General features: G+C 45.0%; 1 pseudogene; it reads left to right on the top strand.

Moving 5' to 3' along the window:
- Window positions 1-3,978: 3,978 nt before the first annotated feature.
- LOC102877100 lies at window positions 3,979-16,564 on the top strand (annotated as a pseudogene).
- The last annotated feature ends 7,588 nt before the right edge of the window (window positions 16,565-24,152 follow it).

The following is a 24,152-nucleotide window of genomic DNA, read 5'->3' on the forward strand; positions in this document are numbered from 1 at the left end:
CAGAGATGTGGCCTCTGTAGTGTACTGTGAACCTGTGTGTATGTGTATATGTGTGTGTGTATATATATATATATATATATAAGCTCGTGCACACTCTGTTGGTCTAGTGGTAAGAAACTACACTAATTCCAAAGGCACACGATTCAAGGCTACCAGTTGCTCTGCGAGACAAGGAAAGGCAATCTCCTCTCATGCAATTAACTGCCTATGAAAACCTACTGAAGAGTCAGATATGGGTCAGTTCCAACTCTTTAGTAGATTATATATGTTATATGTTATATATTGCCTCTCCTTCTCCCGCAGGGTATCTGTTGGATTTGAACCACGTACCTCTGGGATTGCAGTGCAGTTTCTTGCCACTAGGCCACCAGAACTCCCTATATATATATGTGTGTGTGTGTGTGTGGGTGTGGGTGTGTGTGTGTTGATATATGCTGTTGAGTCACTTGCGACTGACTCATAGTGACCCTATGCATAATAGCTCTGAACTCTGCTCTGTTCCGACCCAATCTAACACTGTCTCTGACCAGGATTCGGAGCCGTTGTCATACGGTCGCTATGAATCGTGGTTGACTTGATGGCACATAACAACAACATGAGTCAGTATTACCTTGGACTTAGAATTGGTTTGTTTTTGTTTTAATAAGTGCTCTCTAAGGAATTGTGTGAAGACCAAAAGAACAATCTATTCTGGTTGGAGGTTTTTTTAGAAAGCACTATGCAAATACAGCTTGTGGCTCTTGCCTGGCTCTTGATTTGAAAAGATTTCACTGTACAGAAGCAATCAGGAAATTCTCAGCTTTGACTGAACATAACATGATGGTAGAGTGTTGCTGACTGTGCAGGTGTGTAGGAGGACTGTCGAGTTGTTTTGGGGTTTTGTTTTGCTTTGGTTTTTATCAGAGGGCTAGAGCTCTCTGCGGTCCCTGCTCATCAGCTCGTCACCAAGCTGGAGAACCAACCAAGGTCTCTCTCCTGGGTGGTGCTTTGGAGAAATTAATCAAATGCCTTAAAATGGGTTCCTTGAGGGAGCTCTGGTTGTCTAGTGGCAAGAAGCTGCACTTCAATCCCAAGGTGCTCAGTTCAAATCCACCAGATGCTCTGCTGGAGAAGGAAGGACTATCTCCTTCTGTACCAGTTAGATCCGACTTGATGGTATGCACACACAAATAATAATAATATTTAAATTTAAAAAATTTTAAAGGGTTCCTTGCACACCCATGTTTATCACGGCTTTGTTCGCAATAGCAAAGAACTGGAAACAACCCAAGTGTCCATCAACAAACTAATGGATAGAGAAGCTCTAGTATATTCACACAATGGAATACTATGCAGCACTGAAAAACAAGGAACTCATGAAGTATTATGCAAAATAGGTGACCCTGGAGGACATCATGCTGAGTGAAATATTTCAGTCACAAAAGGAAAAATATTGCATAGGGCCACTGTTGTAAAATGGGACTGATATCAGGGTTGAGGGAAGACAGAAAAAGAGGGGAGGAATGATGTATACTGCGTTGAAACAGATGAGGGAGAGAACTGTTTAAGAGGGATATATGATTAGGTATTATAATCATAACAGGAGTCCAAAATGAAGGCTGCACAGTGGAGTGGACTTGGGGAGAGGGGTTGTACAGCATTGAGAGATTTTTACTTTTCAAGGAGAAGAGTGAATTGGGGAGGAAGAGGTGGGCAGGAAGAAAAATGAAACAATGAATGAATGGAAACCCTAAGTACCTGTAAACTTTCATTAAAATTAATTTAAAAAAAAAAATAGGAGGAAAAAATGGCTTCCTGCTCCTGGAGCCTGCGGGCGCTCTGGTGGCTGAAGGACCAGATTTTGGGTTGACTGGAAGGTAAATTTTTTCACCACACGTCTGTACTTGATGGGAAGGACTGTGGAAAGTCCCAAAGTGCTGATCCCAGAAAGGGGGTGTCTACAGAGGGGAAAACTTGGTGACTGTGAAGGGTCTCCTTGTGCTAGAAGAGTCAGTCCTGAGAATAAATTCCCACCAATGTTACAGACTATCTGCTCTTGTGGTTGGTTTGTTGCTGTAGTCATCTCGACTCTAAGGAACCCCCGTATGACAGAATGAAACCCCGCTGACCCCGCACACCCTAACCCTCTGTCATGCTTTAAGCCCACTGTTGAAGACACAGTGTCGGCCTGTGCCCTGGAAGGTCCTCTTGTTCACGGGCCCTCCACTCGTCCTTCTCCAGGGACCAGCCTCTCCTGACAACACCAGCGCAGGAAGCGGAGGCCGCCTCGCCAGCTTCCCTTCTGAGGAGCAGCTGGCTGCTCTACTCAGACAGATTTGTTTGTTCTTTTGTCACACACTATTCAGAAGTGGCAAAAAAAGCAAACATGTTCTACAAAAATCATGGCACACAGCGGAAGTGTATCCAAGCTAAAATGTGTAACATTCATCACAGCTGGCCGCTCTGGTGGCCTGGTCCGGAGGGAGTCACACGGCCAGCATGAAGGAGCCATCTATCTATCTCTCCAGTGGTCCGAAGCCCCCGGAAGCGCCTTGGAAGAAAGGCAGGCAACTTCCTCCCACTGGATTCCCAGCCTCGGAGACACCCTCCCCCCATCCTTGGGCAGGGTTAGCTATGTGTCACTTCTGACCTGTCAGCAATCAAAGTGAACGTGTGCGTGTGCTAATTCGATCAGTCAAGATCAATCTAAAACTAGAATGTTAACATCCACAAACTGTCCTCCCTACTTATAAACGTCTTCTCACCTTCAGGTGGTTTAGTATACAACTGACGGCTGTGGAGTCCATGCTGAAGAACCAAATCAATTCTGAAGACAGCGGCCCCTCCACGCAATGTCAATATTTACAGAAACAGACTGCCAGATGGTTCGCACGTCAAGGAGAAGAGTAAACCTGTAGAACATGACAAACAAAGAGGCACATTGAGGAATTCTGAATTGTCAACTTGGAATCCTGTCCCCACACCCTCCCTCTTCCCAGCCCTCCCGTATGTATTTACGTCTTTCCAGAAAATGTCAAAATCCCAAGCCCACAGGGCCTCATCCCCATGCTGACAGGCTAAAGAAACCAGCTGGCTATTTTCTGACAGGCCTTTCATCTGTAGGTCTGTGGAAAGTGTCCCGTGAATTGACATCAAGGACACAGTGTTGAGAAGTCTCCTCCAAGACCTGAGACTCTGCTGCCTAAATTCACTCGTGAGCGTGGAGCAGCTGCTCTTGTTGGAAGATCTGAGCCCTGTGAGTCACCCTGACCAGAAACAACACCATGAAACATTCTAGCAGGGAGCTCTAGTGGCCAGGTCCGTAAGGAGTTGTGCTGTTAACCCGAAGGCTGATGGTTCAAATCCATCAGCCACGTCTTGAGTGAAAGGTGGGCAGTCTCCTCCCATGCAATTTACAGCCTCCAAAAACCTGATGACATTGGAGCACTGGAGTCACAGTGGCAAGAAGCTGCCCTGCAATCCCGAAAACCCAGTGAAAGTTCAGCTGAGAGGCAATTCCAATTTCGATCCCAGCAGAATCTGGCCTTTTTTTCCAGCCAGGGCTTTGATTCATACAGCACCACCATCACCCCTTTTTTTAAGTCTACAACAAACATTCAACGCCCCTGGAAGCAGTCATCAGTCAGAAAACAAACAACATATTGCAACAGGGAAATCTGGTGCAAAGAGCAAAGCCCCTCTTTAACGGGCCTAGGAGCAGAGGTGACTGTGAATTCTAAGCCTGACCTATGCTTATTTCTAATCGTTTCATATACTGTGAGTGTTGGACAATGATCAAAGGTGATTCCGTGCCTTTGACCCATGGTATTGGAGAATACTGACTGTACCACCGACTTCAAGAACAGACAGGCCTTCTGTGAAAGAAGTATAGAACTGCCTTCGAGGCAGGAATGGTGAGATTGGGTCTCACGAACATCAGCATGTTGTCACATGGGACAGCCCTTGAGACATATATCGTGTTTGGAAATGTAGGGGGTCATGACGAAGGGGAAGCCCCTCCAGGAGATGGACAGGCACAGTGGCTGTGACAATGGGCGGGGGCCAGCAGGGAATGTGAGGCAGGCAGGACCGGCCAGGGATTCGTCCTGTTACACCTGGGACCACCTAACAACAACCAACAAACTGCCTCATTTAAGTTTCCCCAAATCCCTTCTTTTCCTCAAACCTATGTTAACACACCTCTCCCTTTGTGTGGGGAGGAACCCCATCGGTCATAGGCTGTAAGGGGTCTTTTGCTCCGGGAACTTAATAAACCATGTTTAGAAGCCAGACTAGCCCCTGGTGGTCTTTATCAGATGGGTTTTGTCACATAAATTCAGAGAAAAGTCACCCTGCAAGGCTACAAGGGTCCCTCCACCCTTGTCCCAAATGCAAGTTTTTACATGATCCATCAGTGAGGCAAAGACACCTCGAAGCTGAGGAGAATCGAGAAATGCTGACATGTTGACTCCAGAAAAGATGCTTCTGAGAGAAAGCATAGCATGTGGAATACAATTTAAAACCACATCCGGACCCTGAGGGACACAGGAAGTACAGTTAACAAAGGTCAGCTCTATCACACACATAATCTGGCAATAATAGCAATAACAAACCCTAATGGACAAATAGACACTTAGGCAGACAGACAGTACAAACAAACTCGGACAGCCGGAAAGGACGACACCCACAATCAACATAAGTTTGGCCGATGATACTAATATTAGATATGCTGTTAATATCACAAGTACACAACAGACCTGACAGGTGGCAAAGTTAAGTAAACTTTTCCTCACAGCTATAAAATTTAATATCGTAATAAAGATTAATGCACACAGTATAATCCAAATATGTTTGGGAAGTACGTGACATTTTTAAACATTTTCAGAAAGTCCATAATATTCATGTAAGGAATTATAGACAGTTCTGTAAAGAATAAAACGCATACTATAATCCTTTTTTGTTGTTGTTGTGCACCATCAAATGAGATCCTACTGGCACAGGAGGAGATTACTCCTCTTGGAGGATTCAAACCACATGCCTTTGGGATTACAGCACAGCTTCTTACTACTAGGCCACCAGAGCTCCCTAACTAGAATCCTTTTGATGAATAAGGATGACAGAAGAAGAATTGATGCCTTTGAGCTGTGGTGTTGGAGGAGAGTCCTGAATAGCCCATGGCTGGCCAAGACAACAAACGGATACGTGTTGAAGAAAGTGCAGCCAGAGAGCTCCTTGGAAGCAAGGATGGTGAGGCTTTGTCTCACATACTTCGGGCATGCTGCTAGGAGAGGTTGTTCCTTGGAGAGGGACATCATTCATGCTTGGAAAGATGGAGGGATGGTGAAGGAGAGGAAGACCTTCAACCAGGTGGATTGACACAGTGACTGCAGCAATGGCTCAAGTGTGTCAGAGATGCTGAGGTTGGTGCAGGATAGGACAGGGCTCAGATCTTTTGTCCAGAGGGTCCTTAAGTCGTCCATGACTCCACAGCACCTAACAACAACATGTTCGAGAGCGAGTTTCGGAGCCTATTCTGACATCCATCTTGGTCTTTTCTTGCTTTCCTGTCTCGTTAATGTCCTTTGACTTTAATTCGCCTGATCTTTCAGCATCTAATAATAGTAATCCTTTTAAAATCCTTTTTAAAATCCTTGGTCCACTTTGAAAGTTTAATAATGCAAGAAAATTAGAAGGAAAGATTAGTTTGAAAAAAACAATACATCATGAGAGCCATGTGCACGCATCTGTTATTAAATACCCGGAGTGAAACAGGCCAAATCTGTAAGTAGCCCCCAAGAGGCTTTGTTTGACTTTAGCACCAAGTACGGTGGGAATGGATGTACTGCTGGTTCAGTGATGTTGAAGACTCATCTTCACAGGAGAAAGATGTGGCATCTACTTCAAGGCGCTCATAGGCTTGGAAGCTCCACGAGGCTGTGCTAGTTTGTCTTACAAGGACTCTGTGACTTGGATTGAACAAGATCAAGGACACCACTTAAGGTGTAATTGTGTTTCTCTTCCACCTCATAGTCCCCCACTCCTCTCAGGCCACAGCACATATCCAGGTGTCCTCATGACCCTGCTCAGGAATCAGAAACAGTGACTTAAAATGCTGTTCAGATTACACTGTCAGAACCCTTAAAGGGGAGGGGGGTGGGACGATGCCAGCAAAAAGCACTTCTTTGCTCAAGAATGAAGGCCCCCTTTAACAAACTCAGTTCTCTTTCTGTTCCTTTTATTACTGCACCTGTTAACTAGTTGTGTCTGCTTCTGATGACACAGGGATTGTCCCATGTGTGCCTTATCTGTTCCTGGTTTCTAACATATGTGTATATGACCTAAGCTATGGGCTTTCTTTACTCTTCTTTAAACATATCAAACAAAGCATATCACACATTTCAATCACAAAGAAAAACTGGCAAATACACCCTAATGTTGTTGTTATGTGCCGTCGAGTCACTTGCGACTCACAGCGACCCTATGTACAACAGCCCTAAACTCTCCTCTGTCCTGTGCCAATCGCACTGTCTCTGACACTCCCATCCCAATTACCCCAATCACTGAATCAATCCACCTCATAGAAGGCCTTCCCCTCCTGCGTTGTCCCTCCACCCTCCCAAGCATGATGTCCTTCTCCAAGGACCGGTCTCTCCTTACAACATGTCCAAAGTATGTTAGACAGAGCCTCAGAATCCTCAAGGAGCCACCTGGTTTAGCCCTTTACAAGACGAATCTGTTTGTTTTCTTGGCAGTCCATGGTACTCTCAATACTCTTCTCTAGCACCACAGCTCAAAGGCATCAATTCTCCTTCTATCCTCCTTGGTCATTGTTCAACTCTCTGATGCATAACAAGTGATTGCAAAGACCATGGCCTGTATCAGACACACCTTAGTCTCCAGAGAGACACCATAATACATATTTTTTTTAACCTGAGTAACATTTGAAAACATCAGACTTCACATTTCCACTGAAGACAATTCATTTTACTGTGGCATTACATAGGGATGTATAACATCAAATTCACACAGACGGACTTCATCCAGTCAGTTGTCCAGGTACCTTGTCATTCAAAAGTCTCTACATAGACAAATGAGCACTTCCAGGGTTGTGTCTGTTTGTTGAAGCATCTCCATTGGAATTCCAACAATTCTCAGAGCCCCATTTTTCTCTGAATTCAGTGCGGCTTTGACTTCCTTCAACACTATCAGTTCTTGGTCAAGTGCTACTTCTGAAAAGGCTGCACACTGATCAATTCTTTTTAAAAAAAATTATTTTATTCATTTTAATGAACTTTTACAGAGTTTTTGGATTTCCATTCATTCCTTGTTGCTGATCAATTCTTTTTGGTATATTTACTTTGTGTATCCTTCAAGTATTCTTTCATGCTGTTGTTGTTTACCGAGCTGTTTACTGTTTCTTGTATCATTCAAGATCTTGCCCAGGGACCCTTCTAACATCGCAGCTAAAGGCTTCAGTTTTTCAACTTCAGAAATGCCAGCATGCTCTTCCCTTTTGATGTTCTTCAAATCGGTGCACATTTTCTTATAATACTTGGTCTTCTCCCGTAGCCCTTAGAAATCTTCTGTTCTGCTCTTTCACGTCATCGTTTCTTCCATCTGATTTTAGCTACTCCATGTTCAAGAGCAATGAGCTCGAGTGAGTCAGGGACTGTGTGGCTGGCACAGGATAGGACGGGGTTCAGATCCATGTTGTTCATAGGTCCCTAAGAGTCATATATGACTCCACGCACCAAAAAACACGTTCAAGAGCAAGTTTCAGAGGCTATTCTGACATACATTTCCTTGCTTTCCTCTTTAATGTCCTTTTGCTTTTTCATGGATGATGTCCTTGATGTCATCCCATAATTCACCTGATGTTCAGCTGTAAAATGTATCAAATCTATTCGTGATGTGTCTTCAAGTGGAATACACTCGAGGTCTTATTTTGGCCATTGTGGATTTATTCTCATTTTTTTCAGCTTCAACCTGAATTTGCACTGGAATAACAGATTTCCCCCCGCCTCCCCAAACTCGGCCCCTGGCCTTGTCCTGACTGATGATATTGAACTTGACCATCATCTCTTTCCATAGATGACAATCTGAGCCCAGCGTTCTCCACCCTTTGAGGGGACTGTCACTCAAATACCCAACCAATAAACGAGAGGCATATCACTAGTTCCCGCCCCATCCCGGCGTCAGCCAAAACCAAAGGTCCCGGATGTCCGCAGTTGGCCCCTCCCAGTGATTGACGGGGCTTCTTGTCCAATAAAAGGCGGGTCTGGGCGGTGCTCGAGGGCGCAGCAGCAGCGTGGACGACAGCGCCCCCTGGAGGCGCGTGCTGGGGCCACACTCAGGTACATCAACCTGTCTGTAAATGGACACGTTGCTAGAGGAGGCTTGTCCCTTGGCAAAGGCCAGCATGCTTGGAAAGACGGAGGGTCAGCGAAAAAGAGGAAGCCCCCCCCAACGAGATGGACTGGCACAGTGACTGCAGCAGTGGGTTTAAGCGTATCAGAGATTGTGAGACTGGCACAGGATAGGACAAGGCTCAGATTTGGTTTTTTGTTGTTGTTTTGTTTGTTTTCAGGGGGGCTGAAGCTTGCTGATTGGAAGTCAGCTTACTAGTTGTTACGAAAAGAAAAACAGGGAAAGAGTCAGGAATTTGCGTGTCCTCCTGGCGCAGGGTCCATGCTAATTTCCTCTGTATCATTTCATTTTAGTGCATCTGCACCAGAGCTGTCATTTATAGGGTCCCTATGAGTCTACTCGGCTCGACGGCACCTCGCAATAATAACACATCCTTGTTCTGGAATGCAACTCGGTTACTTGGAAACAACATGGACCCCGCCCTTTTCATTAGTTTATTTACAAAATTCTAATACAAATTCGAACAAATTCTTTCTATTTCCCTCACCTCCCCACTCATCACATTGCACAACCCAATGATTAATCCCCTCTCCCTCCTGCAAATCCACATCCCTCTACTTCCAGCCTCTCCCACCCCTCCTGGATCCTTATACTCATTCTACTGGGTAGGAAGACTCAATATGGTGAAAATGACAATCCTACCAAAAGCAATCTACATGTTCAATGCAATCCCAATCCAGGTACCAAATTCATTTTTCAAGGAGATAGAAAGGGAAATTATCAAATTTATTTGGAGAGACAAGAGACCTCAAATACACAAAACACTTCTGAGAAACAAAAATGAGGTTGGAGGCATAGCACTCCCTGACCTCAAACCCTACTATACAGCAGTGGTAACCAAAAGAGCATGGTACTGGTACAATGACAGGCATATCGACCAATGGAACAGAATTGAGAACCCAGAAATAGACCCAGTTATCTATGGTTAACTGATACTCAACAAAGAAATCAAAACTACCAAATGGGGAAATGAGAACCTCTTCAACAAATGGTGCTGGCAAAACTGGACTTCCACCTGCAGAAAGCTGAAACAGGATCCACATCTCACACCATACACAAAAATCAACTCAAAGTGGATCAAAGACCTGGGAGTAAAGCCCAAAACCATAACGTTCTTAAGAGACAAACTGGAAACAACATGATTCTTAGACTTTTAAACTTTTTAAACTTTTCAAATCTTGCTTTTTAAACTGTTAAGAAGACCTAGTGGGAAAGGAGTTGGGCTAACAACCTGAAGGCCATAGACTGAAATCCCCCCGAGCAGCGGGGGGAGAAAGATGGGCACTTCTGTGTGATTTACCGCCTCTGTGAACCAGCTTGGCGGGTCAGCTATGAGTCGTTCAGACTTGACAGCAGTGAATTTTCTGAGAGTCCAGGCGCAGGGACTGTTTCCATGAATCCTCTCTGCCCAGCGTTGGTAGTCTTGTTCTCACACTTGTACCGAATGCTCAAGTGGGAAGAATGCTCTACGGATGCCATCTCTGTGTGCTCAGCCACCCTCTGGTGCTTGATCTCATCAGCCCTTTGTGGTTGGGGCCACCGGAGTCGACTTTGCATGACAGAGTAAAACTGCTCTTCTGGGTTTCCAAGGTTGTGAACGATAGACCCAATACCACTGAATTGATTACAACTGAAAAATCTTTCTGGGAGAAGACCCCCCATCTTTTGCTCTCTGGATGGCTGGTAGAGTTGAATCCCTGACCTTTTTGTTAGCACCACAACATTTTACCCACTTGTCAAAAAGAAAAAAGAAGCAGATCAGGAAAGAGAGGAAGACCATCAAAGAGATGGCTTGGTACAGTGACTGTAACGGCGGGCTTGAGTGTGACGGAGACTGTGAGGATGGCTTGGGAAAGGCTTCAGTCTGTTGTTCATAGGGTCTCTAGGAGCTGTGGCTTGATAGCACCTAACAACAACAATCTAGAGAAACAGATGGCCCAGTTCTTCCCACAGAGCAGGGAACAGGTTCGAACCACCCACCTTTTGATTAGCAGCCAACTCAGTGGTCACCAAGCCTCCCTCAGTCCCCCTACAGTGTCAGCTGGGACCTGGGGAGTCCGGTGGACTCCATCAAGGTTTCCCTCCATGCCCTGTCAGCTCTCAGGGCGCCACGTGGGGAGTTTTCATGGTCTCACGTCAGTATTTCCCAGCTTTCGTGCATTGCTGTCTCTTGGTGCCTGTTGTCTGGAAAACCGTTGTTTCATCTCTTCAGTCTAGTCTCAGGTGGGAGGATAAATTTGGCTTCCTGTAACTCCATCTGTGTTGGCAACCACATTTTAACAAGAGAGCCGAGAGAAAGCCATGACCACGACAAATAAAGCCAGGCTGCCAGAGGGAGCACCGATTAGCCAGACTCACTGTGCTTTTCTGACAGGAACACAAAATTCAAGGTTTGTGTTTCTAGCCCTGGGCCAGTTTCTTAGGATTACCGTCCTGGCAAGGGGAGCCACAAGGAAGGTATTCTCACGGGAGTGCTCAAGTCCCATAATTAATTCTGCGCATGAGGACGTTCTTTCCCTGCTCCCAGGGGTATCATTTGGACGGGATTACTACCACCCCTTGATGGGCTGATATGGTAGCTAAGCTGTGTGCTGCAGCACAACAGTAACCATGACGACACCACAGGACTGAGGAGGGTTTCTTTCTCTCCATCGTATGCCCGGCTGCCGGGAGCCCACTGCACAACTCCTAACAACGATACTATCCACAACAACAACACTATCCACGGCCAAATCCAAACCCATTACTGTCGAGTGGATGCTGACCCGACAAGACAGAGTGGAGCTGTCCCCGTGGGTTTCCCCATGTCTGTAGCCTTTACAGAAGCAGATACCACATCTTTCTCATTGGAGATGGAGCCTCAGATCCTTCAATGAACACTTAACCACTGCACCACCAGGGCTCCTTTATACCTGCTAGCAACTCTGAATTAAGAGCAGAGCCTCGATTCTGTCTTTACAAAGGAAAAAAGGAAGCAGACAAGTAACTATGCCACAACTGTTTAATAAATTAAACAGCCTCCCTAAATATCTACAAAGGGTAATAATAATCACGTTGTTATTTATGACAGTTTATAAACTGTCAACAAAACCGATGGCTGCATAAATAATTGCACTCTAAATCAAGCATACAGGCGAGCTCTGGTGGCCTAGTGGTAGGAAACTGCACTGCTAATCCCAGAGGTGCGTGGTTCAAATCCACCAGATGCTCTGCTGAAGAAGGAGGAACAATTGCCTCCCGTACCAGTCAGATCCAATTTGACAGTACACACATAAAAAGAATAAATCAATAAATATTATCTTTAAAAAAAACCAAAAAATAAATCAAGCATACAATAAAGAGGGACGGGGTAGCACTACAGCTTTTCTCTACTCCCACAGCTACTGAGGCTCTCTGAAAAACAGAAATCTTCAGGAGACAAAGTAGACGTCTCTATGCTGTATCGCCCACCTCTGCGTGCATGGAACTAATCCTAAGAAAAATGCAACTCAAAACCACACAATAACATATCACTTCACACCCAATTAAAATTAAAAACTAGCCCGGTCACCTCCCTGCGTGCCTCGCTGCATCTGCAGCCTCATGCGCCCAGGCTAACCCTCAGCCGTGGTGTGCCCCCTGCACCAGGCTAGTGGACGCCTCCTGGGCATCGTTCACAAACACTGCAGCAAAGAGAGGGGCAAAGCTGAGCAAGGAGCTCATCCGAAAGGAGGTGGCCACTGGCTCAAAGTTGCAGGATGCTGAAACTGCAAGGCTGCTGCATGACCTGGACCAGGACAAGGATCAGGAGGTAAACTTCCAGGAATATGTCACCTTCCTGGGGCCTCTGGCTATGATCTACAATGAGACCTTCAAGTGCTGAAATAATTGCAAAGGGCAGAAACAACCTTTAAGGACTTGGATGAACTAAACCCAATGGTGGATATTATACAATAAGTATGTGTATTTTATAGGTCCCACCTAAAAAATAACATCAAAAACCAAACAAACCATTATCAGTCCAATTGCTATGGTGTCAATTCCAAGTTTGAGTGACCCCACAGGGAGAAGCAGGAACACTGCTCAGGTTTCCAGGGCTGCAGTCTAGCAGGCAGAAGGCCACCACTTTGTCTAGGAGCAGCTGGCTTCAAGATGCTGCACTTGAAGGTAATAGCTGAGCGCACACTGTGCCACTGAGGGAAGTCTGGGCCTGTACAGTCCTCCAGAACCAGCCATTCTCATTTGACCTGCTTATCCTTTTGTATCTCCTCAGCAATCGGCCTGCCTGGCCGGGGACCTGCCTGGCTGGGGCCATGTCAAGCATCTTTTGTGGAAAAGACCAACACCACACTGCAGGTAGGTAGCACTTGCTGATGAAGCCCAAAGACTATAGCCCTCAGTATGGATTATACTTCAACATAAAGAAAACAAAAAGCCTCAGAGCTGGCCCAATAAGCAACATAGTGATAAGAAGAGAAAGGACTGAAGTTGTCAAAGATTTCTTTTTTCTTGATCCACAATCAACACTTGTGGAAGCAGTCAGTGGTCAGATGTATGGCAATGGGCAAATATGCTGCCTGGGACCTCTTTAAAACACCAAAGAAAAAGGATCTGTGCTTCATTGATCATGCAAAGACTGTGTGGATCATAACAAATTGTGGCTAACCTTGAAAAGAATGGAAATCCCAGAACACTTGATTGTGCTCATTCAAAACCTATACTTGGACCAGGAAGCCTTCCTCGGAACAGAGCAAGGAAACACTACACTGCATGGTTCAAAATCAGGAAGGGACTGTGTCAGGGATGCGTCCTGTCTCCATGCCTTTTCAATCGATATGCAAAACAGATCATTCGCAAGGCTGGCCTTTATGAGGAGGAACGTGGCATCAGGATTAGAAGAAGACTCATCACCAACCTACATTATGCAGATGACACAACTCTGCTTGCTAAAACTGAGGAGGACCTGAAGTGCTTGCTGCTGAAGGTCAAGAATTGTAGTCTTCAATATGGATTGAAGCTCAACATCAAGAAGACAATGATTCTCACCCCTTGGGCCAATTGGCAGCACCGTGAGAAGAGATAGAGGTTGTTGACAGGTAAAGCTTACTCAGCTCCACAATCAACACTCTTTTTTTTCTATAATTATATTTTATTAATTTTCATAAACATTTACAGAGATTTTGGGTTTCCATTCATTCACCGCTGCACCATTCTCTCTACCCTCCTCCCAGTTTGTTCTTGTCTAAATGCCACAGTGCTTGTCAAAGCCAGTTCTGATTAATCTTCTTTGTCAGTGTGTCCTTTGCCATTCCCTATCACTCCTCCCTGAGAGAGACTTCACCCTGAGTCATAAGGAAAAGGGGATGGCGTATTCTCTTAGCTACTTCCTGCTGAAAAGGGATGCTGTGGGTTTCAGGGTGAAGATCTTCTCTCACTACTCTAAAGGGCCCCTTTGGCAGTAGGAAACACATAGACTATTATGGAGATTGATTTTGGAATTTAGATGCACTCTTATTGATTGTGCTTGGCTGTACATGTACATATCCTTCAAGATGTATCATGGGGGTGTTGCAACCTAGAAGACACAAATTTGACTAACAAGTTATAAGTACATGAGTCCAAAAATTATGGAAAAGTAAAAGAAAAGCACAATCAACACTCTTGGCACCAACAGCTAGGATATCAAAAGACAAATTGCTCTGGGAAAATCTGCTGTCAGGGACCTCTCCAGAGTACTGAGTAGCAACGATGTCAGTCTAGAGACTGAGGTGTGCTGATCCAGGCTGAGGTCTTTGCAATTACTTGCTATGCATCAGAGAGCTGGACAATGACTAGAGATGACAGAAGAAGAACTAATGCCTCTGAGTTGCACTGCTGGAAAAGGGTCTTGAACTGCCAAGAAAACAAAGAGATATGTCTTGGAGAGGGCAAAGCCAAGTTCCTCCTTGGAGGCTAGGATTTTGAAGCTCTATCTCATGTACTTTGTGCCTGTGGTCAGGAGGGATCCATCCTTGGAGAAGGACATCATCCTTGGAAGGGAGGAAGGATAGATAGCTCAAGAGAGGAAGACCCCGGATGAGATGGATTGATACAGTAACTGGGGACTGGCTCAGGACAGGGCAGGCTTCAGAGCTGTTGTACACAGGGTGCCTATGAGTCGCAGATGACTTGATGACACATAACAACAAGGTGTGCCTGAACCAAGTCATGCTATGTTTAATAGCTTTATATGTATATGAAGGTTAGATGATAATAAGGAAGACCACAGGATTGATGCCTTTGAACTGTGGTGCTGGGAAAGAATATAGTAGGTTGCCAAAAAACCAAAGTGGTCTTGGAAGAAATTCAACCAAAATACTCCTTAGAAGTAAAAACAATGAGGCATAGACTTTGGACATGTTTTCAGAAAAAGCAGGGAGTTCTGATGACCTAGTAGTAAGGAGCTGTGTTACCCTAACAACCCCAAGGCAAGCTGTTTGAATCCACCAGCTGCTCTGTGGAAGAAAGGTGGGCAGTCTCCTTCCATGCAATTTACTGCCTCTAAAAACCTGCTGGAGGGTAAGCTGTGGGTGGGATCAGATTCAATGGTTCCTGGCATTACAACATCAGAGGCAATCAAGCCTGGAGAAAGACACCACGCTGGGGAGAGAGTCATGAAAAAGAGAAGACCACCCACAACCAGGAGAGGATGAAATAGATGAACGGGACCTTCTAAGAATCAAATCCCTATGCACAGCCAAAAACAGCAGGGTAAAAAGGAAAGCCACAGGCTGGGAAAAAATATTTGGTAATGACTTGTCTGATAAGGGATTTATATCTAAAATTTATAGCATACTCAAGATAAAGGTAAACAACCAAATCACCAAATAGACACAGGATATGAACCGACACTTCACTAAAGAAGATATTCAAATGGTGAACAAACTCGTGAAGAAATGTTCAAAATCCCTAGCTCTAAGAGAGATGCAAATCAAAACAACTATGAGATATCATCTCACCCCAGTAACAAGAGCAAAATTCAACAGAACAGCAAACAACAAATGCTGGTGAGGTTGTAGGGAAACAAACTGGAACTCTTATTCACTGTTGGTGGGAGTATAAAATGGTGCAACCACTATAGAAGGCAGTATGACACTTTCTCAAAAAGCTGTATCTAGAAATACCATTTGATCTATCAATTCCGCTACTGGGAATTTACCCTAAAGAAACCACAACTGCCACCCAAGCAGATATACCTACACCCATGTTTATTGCTACTTTGTTCATAATAGCAAAGATATGGAAACAACCCAAGTGCCCATCAACAAATGAATGGATAGAGAAGCTCTGGTATATTCACACAATGGAATACTATGCAGCACTGAAAAACAAGGAACTCATAAAATATTATACAAAATGGATGAGCCTGGAGGACATTATGCTGAGTGAAATATCTCAGTTACAAAAGGACAAATACTGCATAATGCCACTGTTATAAAACAGGACTGACATGGGGGCTGGCTGGAAACTAAGAAAAGAGGGGATAAATAATGCACACTGCATTGGAACAGATGAGGAATAGAACTGCTTAAAAGGAATTTGCGGTTTTACCACGTGAGCAGCACGCGGTGATGGCGTAGTGGTCCGGGGAGGTGGTCAGGACCTGGCTTGATCACCTTTCCATTTCCCCACAGATCTCCCTGGAGCACGAGATCTTGCTGCACCCGCGCTACTTCGGCCCCAACTTGCTCAACACCGTAAAGCAGAAGCTCTTCACTGAGGTGGAGGGGACCTGCACGGGGAAGTACGGCTTTGTCATTGCTGTCACCACCATCGACAACATCGGTGCGGGTGTGATCCAGCCAGGCGAGGCTTTGTCCTGTATCCAGTGAAATACAAGGCCATTGTGTTCCGGCCCTTTAAAGGGGAGGTCGTAGATGCCATTGTCTCTCAGGTCAATAAGGTTGGCCTCTTCACGGAAATCGGTCCCATGTCCTGCTTCATCTCTCGACATTCCATCCCATCAGAGATGGAGTTTGATCCCAACTCCAACCCTCCCTGTTACAAGACAGTGGATGAGGACATTGTGATTCAACAGGAAGATGAAATCCGTTTGAAGATTGTGGGGACCCGGGTGGACAAGAATGACATTTTTGCTATTGGCTCCTTGATGGACAATTACCTGGGACTTGTGAGCTGAGCCTGAGGCCTCCTACCTTGTGTGGCCCTGATTTAGCACCTGTGGCTGCCACACTCCAATGTCGTCCAGAGGCTGCTTTTTGACTGTGAAAAGCAAAGAAGGTTTCTTGTCCTCAGCAAACATCTGATTCTACCTCCTCTGTAGCTGGCTTTGTGTCACCCATAAAAGTCCTCATAAAAGATGCTTGGTTCTCCTGGAACTCTTCTTACCTCCTCTTTTATCAGGAGCTGCTATTCCGTTTTTTAAAAGACTGTGGGGTTTCCCAGAGGTGTGCGGTTCAAATTCACTGGATGCTGTGCTGGAGAAGGAGGGGCAACCTCCTCCTGTACTGGTCAGATCTGATTTGACGGTACACACACAAAATTATAAAATAAATTAAAAAAGAAAAAAAAAAGGAATTTGCATGCTAACAGTCCAGGATAAGAGCTGCATAGTAAAGTGGACTGGGGTGGGGTATTTTACAACAACGAAAAACTTTTTTTCAAAGAGAAATGTGAACTGAGGAGGGGATGGGCAGAGAGGAAAATGTGCAACAATGAATGAATGGAAATCCAAGTTCTATATAAACTTTCACTAAAATCTCAATTAAAAAAAATGAAAGAGACGGGTGGACTGGGGGCTGCAGCACGGGCTCAAGCCCAGTGTGGGCATACTTTTGGGTTTTCCCCCCTTTTCCAGTACAGCTTTGGCTGTGAGGACGTTGCAGGACCTGGCAGTTTCATTCTGTCGTGAATTGGACGCTACAGGTCGGCGCAACTGAGCAGCAGCTGCCGAAGTGACGCCTGCTGACAGGCGGAGGAGATGACATACAGCACTTTGGGACCCAATTGAGATTAACGATATGATAATTTTAAATCTCATAATCTCAACATTTTTGGTTCTTCTTGTTACCAAGACCAATTATCCTTGTATAAAATGTCATCCATCCTCTGCTTTGTAGATTAGGCAAATGACGGATTGTCAAAACTAGTTGCTCATTTCTGGAAAAAAAGAACATTTTCAATGGAGAAAAATCTTCCCATTAATGTCTATAGAAAAAAAGAATAAAAAGACACTTTTTACATCTTGAAAATCATCAGGCCTAATTGTGTGAATCACAAGCTCTAATCCACTTTCTGACCCAGAACATTCCAGCTCATATTCAAAATTAATCACCAACTGTAATTATTTTTTTTTTCAAACTCAGTCTCTACTCAACTGCAATTCAATGCATAAATTTATCTCTTTTTGAATTCTTGAAATACAACTGGGACAATCTTCATCATGGCTTTTTTTTTCTTCCCATAAAACTAATCATCTAAAAATGGTTTTGATTAAAATGACAAAACCAAGCCCCGTGATACATAATTGGACCTTCTAATAAACTTTGATTAGAAACTTGCTTGAAATGCATGCCATTTCAGCTACCGAGAATTAAGTTTAATGAAAAGGTATTTTTACAAAGATGCTGGTGTATGGTTGGCTTAGAGCACAGAGCCCTTGATGTTTTGATCTCTCACTTTGGTGAAATCATTATACAAAGTCTATCTGCAGTGAAAAGGATACAAGCACAGCCTTTTGGTTTCCGATTTTGACTCAATTTAATGATGACCTTGTATTTGAAAAGAATCTAGTCGAGTATACTAAAGATGTAGAAAAAAGGGAGGAGGGATTTACTTTTTGCCATGGAAAATTCCAAACGTTATGAAAGGGAGGAGGATAGTGCCATAAATGAGCATGCGGCTCCAACAACACTCAACTCCTATCCAACACTCAAAATCCTTAAATCTGTGTCTCCTTCTAACTCTCCTCCCCCGGCAAAGAGAGACTTATTTATGAGCACATTCTAACAGCCCAAAAGCACAGCTGACAGATGCCTTTGCTATACAGCTCTGAGCTCCAGGCCCAGCTCCTGTGGTACCCGCGTTACTCAGCATCCACGTCTTCTCCACAGCTTCAGACTCTGTGAGAGCATCGCCACAGCGCATTCACTGCTGTCCAGCTGATTCTGCCTCGCAGCTGCCCCTGAGAGCAGTTCTTTCCTCTGTAAATCTTAGTGCCAGCAGCTTGCTTCATCTTTCTTCCATGGAGTGACTGGTTGAACCCCTGCCTTTTTTGACAAGTACCCCAATGCTTAGGTTACAGTGCCACCAGGGCTCTTGACCGCAAGGAAAGAAGTGTCTGTATTTATAGTAACAAAACCTGACTAGACACTCCATTCCCTAGGCTCCTCCGGAAATTAAATGTAGACCTACCACATGACCACGTAGGTCCCGTCTTAGGCGTATACCTAAAAAACTAAAAGCAGGAATTCGGGGAGCTCTGGTGGCCTAGTGGTAAGAAGCTGCGCTGCAGTCCCAGAGGTGCACGGTTCAAATCCACCAGAAGCTCTGCGGGAGAAGGAGGGGCAATCTCCTCCTGTACCAGTCAGATCCAATTTGACGGTACATGCACAAAAAAAATAATAAAAAAATAAATAAATAAAATAAAAGCAGGAATTCTAACAGATATTTGTACAGTAATTGTAGCAATAGTCACAAGAGCTGGAAGGTAGAAATAACTCGGGTATCCATCAATTAATCAACTGACAGCCATGGTTTATGGTTTACATCTCCACCGTGAAATGTTACTCAGTTGTGAACAGAAGTGTATTTCTTACTCATTCTATGCGTGGCTGACTCCTGCAAACATAATGTTGACTGAAAGAGATCAGACACGAAAGGATAACATTTTACGATCCTACTTAGGGAAAGATCTAGAAGAGGCAACTATACAGTGACTGATGTTAATTAGTGGTTACAACAGGCCCGTGAAAGGGGCGATGGGAACTAGGAAATATTACATAAGGGATAAGGAGTTTCTGTTAAGCATGATGAAATAATTTGGAGACAAATAGTAGGCACAGTTGTATAATCCAGAGCATAATTAATGCCATTGAGTTGTGTATGTAAAAATGATTAAGATTGTTGTGTTCTGATCTATCTCATGACAATAAAATAAATCTTTCTGATTCACTTTCCTAGAAACCCAGTCTCTCCCCATTCTGCTACTTGACAGTGGCCAGAGAAGGCAGAGCAGTGGCAACAGAACAAGCTTCCCGGGGAGCTCTGGTGGCCTAGTGGTAAGGAGCTGCAACTACAATCCCAGAGGCGCACGGTTCGAATCCACCAGATGCTCTGCCGGGGAAGGAGGGACAATCTCCTCCTGTACCAGTCAGATCTGATTTGACGGTACACGCACACAAAAATAATAAAATAAATTTTAAAAAATTTAAAAAAAAAAAGAACAAGCTTCCCACGGAGAACCTGAGCAGAGAGAAAATGAGAACTGAAGTGTCTAAGTGATTTTATAAATAAATACAATTTAAAACCCAAGAATCTCAGAGACTGTCTTCATCCTCTGGTATTACTATAAGAGAAAAACCCCAAGTGGAGAGCTTTAACAGACACAAGTCTATTCTCCCATCAGTTAAGGTGGCTAGATGTCTGAAATCAGGGCACCAGCTCTATTTTTGTTATTTATATACTTCATCACAATAAAGGAACTCTTTTGAATTCAATTTCCTGAAAATTTCAATTTTTTCTTTCAGTTTTAAATTGCTATACAGAAGCCCATTGCTGCAGACACGGTGGTGTCCGTCCATCGCGTCGAGGGTCTTCCTCTTTTCTCACTGGCCCCTGACTTGATCAAGCATGGTGTCCTTCCCAGGGCCTGGGCCCTTCTCACAGGCCCAAACTAAGTCTCATGAGTCTTGCCTGGAAGGAGCACTCTGGCTGCAATTCTCCCAGCAGAGATGTTTGTTCTTCTGCCAATCCATGGTACATTCACAGCGTTGTAATTCAAAGACACCAGCTCTTCGGTGTTCCTTATTCATGTCTGTCTTTTACATGCATATGAAGCGATGGAAAATACTACGGCTAAGGTCAGGCACATCTTAGTCTTTGAGCTAGCATTCTCGCACACTAGCACTTTAAAGACACACTTGACAGTACATTTGTTCTGTTTGAACTATTGCTTCTTGGTGCCTTTTTCCAAGACCTGGTACTTCCTTGACAACATCCTCAGAGCATGTGAGGTGATGTTTCTTGGCCTCTAGGAGCGCCCTGACTGCACTGCTTCCAAGACAGATTTGTTTGTTCTTCTGGAAATCCATTCAATAACCTCTTAAACTTGGGTGAAGAACATTTCTCTAGAATGTCCTCATTCTGCTGCATCACCTTCCTTTGGAATAGACTCTCTGAGTGGGCTGGGCTGGCAGCTGTCTTCTAGCTCCAGGGCACACAGCCCCTCCCGGGTGCCCACTGTGGAGGAAGGGGGACACACAGCCTCTCCCACTCTGGACGAAGGTCCTTGTCTCTTTAGCTTGTTTCCTGGTCTGGTGGAAGTCTCCATGTGTCTTGGCAGGCACTTTCTCTTTCTCTCGGAGACTCTCCTGTATCCACACTGTTTGTGTCTCTGTCCTTGGTGTTAGGAGAACCCTCTGATCTGCTCACTTGTTGAGTCTCTTTTCTTTTTCAAAAGAAACTGACTTGGAGCTCTGGTGGCCTAGTGGCAAGAAGCTGCACTACAATCCCAGAGGCGCATGGTTCGAATCCACCAGATGCTCTGCCGGGGAAGGAGGGACAATCTCTTCCTGTACCAGTCAGATCTGATTTGATGGTACACACAAATAATAAAATGAAAAAAAAAAAGAAAGAAACTGACTCAGATTCAACCCTACCCTTTGTTGTTAACTGGCATTTCCTCTAATCCTCCCTCATCAGCATCATAAACGTGAAAATTCACAAGCCATTTCGATAATGATGCCCAAACAGAAGATGATTACGTAATATTGAGAATTGTAGCCTACCAAGTTGGCACACATTCTGGAAGGACACAGTTTACTCTGTAACAGATTCCGATCAAACTCTGTGAGGTAACGAAGTTGGCCTGCCAACCTGTTTGCCATCTCGATTTGGGAGATGAAACGTGTGCCATTGCCGAATGACTCGGTGCCCAGGGGTGCACGGGAGAGAGCTGTAAAAGTTGCCTTCCGACTGGGTGACTGAGGAAGAAGTGCAATCTCTGACAGAGACAATGCGAAGGTCTGGGAGGAAGGTGAGGGCTCAGCAGGTGTGGAGCCCCCAGGAAAACTCAGTCTTACGTGATACCTTCACCCCGCTGAGCAGCTGAGGTATCAGGCCTGGACTGGAGAGGAGGACAGAGGGGCTGCTGGTTGTAGAGATTTTTTTGAATCTGTGAAAGCGAGAGAAGAATGAGGGGCCGGGTCATGCTCAGAGACAGAGCTGCAGGACTGGGGCTGCAGAGTGGCCTTTCTGTTCTAATCGGAGGAGGCCCGAGGGAACTCAGGGGTCCGATTTCACTGGGTAGCAGGCAAAGAAGCCAGAGGAAGAGGAGACAGAATAAGCTTCTCCCTACGGAGAGCCTGGGCAAAGGGAAAGGAGAGTAGCTGGGAAGGAGCCAGGGAGACGGGGTTTTGTCTGTCAGTGTAGTTTTGCTTTGCTTCTGGGAGTGAGGAATTTAGGGCTTGTTTGTAGGCAGGGATCCAGATCTTGTAGAGGACGAGGTGACGCTACTAGAGGGAGACCCAAGGAGGTGAGAGGGCACAGCACAGGTGACCCTGACTGGAAGGAGGTGAGGGGACACAGAAGAGAGGTGACCCTGGCTGGAAGGAGGGCTGTGTGCCCTTGAGCATACTGGGAAACAATTATCAGTGGGTTTGTTGCAATTTTTGTGCAATTTTGAGAGCAGGACACTAACTTCCTCTTTGTTCCAGACTGTCTTTTTCACGCCTCACAATAAAAAAAACAAACAAACAAACAAAACAAACAGAACAGAAACACCCAGAAAAAAATATATTCACTTCTTTCCAAATGAATCGCTCTCCTTCGTCATTAGATTTTTATTTTTTTTCCAATGAAAGTACACAGAGCAGAACACACACGCCCCGGCAGTTTCATCACCTCCAACCCACCTGCACCGGTCACCTTCACCATCCTCACCGTCTCTGCCCTTCCTGTTTCACTGTTCTGGGTGTCCCTCCCCACGTGGCTTCACTGCCTATCGCCTCACGGTCACGATCCTTCACAACCACTCTCATTATCGCTACTTTTATTGATCCTTTACCCTTGACTCAGAGTCACTGCCCTCTCCTCGAAGCTTCTTATCTACGGTTTCCTTACTGTTGATAAGAGGCACTCATAAAGATAACTCTTTAAAAGAACCAGACTAACTTTTAAAGATTGTATGGAAGCAGCCTTGGAAGATAGACACAGTGCGTCTTAGTTTGCTTAACTGTCCCGTATCAGAAGAAAATTATCGCCTTCCAGTGCAAAGGGCGGGTTTGCTTGCCACCCACCCTAAAAGACTCTGGCTCCTTTAGCTTGGAAACTCCAACCTCAGCTGGGATGCAAGCCCACATCCTGCGCAGCATCCAAGTCCTCCCTGCGTCGTCCTCACGACACAAGCATAAAGTTCATGCAGCTCTGTGTGTTGAGAGTCATAACGTCCTCTGTCTCTGACCCAGGAGTCCTATGTCCTCTCCTAGCCCCTATGGGATTAGGAGCGACCAATGTGCTAGCACACAAGTAGGATGGAGTCTCGGACCCTTCACCACTTTGAACAGAAGACAGAAGGCCCATGGGAAGACGTCCACTCCTGAAGTCTCCATTTTCTCAACAGAACAGAAGAGTAGACTTGGGGAAGTATCGTTCTGAAGTCACTGCTGAGTGAGGTGGAAACTGGAGTTGACCAAGGTGATGGCTGGGAACCCGACTAAGGCTGACCATGGTTCCTTCTGTCTGGATGGAGGTCCTGGTGGCCATACTAGAGAGTGGGTGGCGAGACGGTGGGGTGTAGTCAGGGCAGATGAGAGCAGACAGCCAAGGACACAGAGAATCTGCACTGCTCATGGGAGAGAGGCTCAGATTGTGACCATGGAGTCCCACCTGTCAGGGAAGAAAAGAGATGAAAGATGAGACATAGATAGATAGATAGATAGATAGATAGATAGATAGATAGATAGATGATAGATAGATATAGAAAACAGAGGGTGGAGAGGCTGGAAGCAAACAATATGGGAACAGAGCTAGGCACAGGCTGGCGAGGGAGCAAGGACCTCACACAGACACCTGAGTCTCCAGGATTCTAGTGTACAGGAAGCCAGGCTCCAAGAGCAGCAGTGTCACACCCGCGGACACAGAGCCTCGTGTTAGTGGCTCTGGAACCTGTCCTTTCATGAGGCAAATGTACCCACACCTGCTCCTTTCATAGTCAGCTCATTCAGTTCTTTAAGAGGAAGCGAGAAGAAAGGAATGTTCACTAAAGATGGAAAAGGGCAGAGAAATGATACTGACAGTGAAATTCAAATTGAGCATCAACAAAGTTATAAAAATAAAAATGGTTGGTTATATTGACAATATTGTCATTTGAAAGACTCTATATGGAATTGGAGTCACGTGGTGGAGACAAATTTATCAACATGAATAAGAAAAGTGAGAAGGGGTTTGTTTGTTTGTTTGTTTGCTTGTTTGTTTGTTTGTTTTCTGAGGAAGATTAAGAACTCCTAGAGTAGGGGAGCTCTGGTGGCCTAGTGGCAAGAAGCTGCACT

Source organism: Elephantulus edwardii, unplaced genomic scaffold (genome assembly GCF_000299155.1).
Source record: "Elephantulus edwardii isolate Elephantulus edwardi_28Jun2011 unplaced genomic scaffold, EleEdw1.0 scaffold00048, whole genome shotgun sequence".
In the NCBI taxonomy this organism is placed as follows: Eukaryota; Metazoa; Chordata; class Mammalia; order Macroscelidea; family Macroscelididae; genus Elephantulus; species Elephantulus edwardii.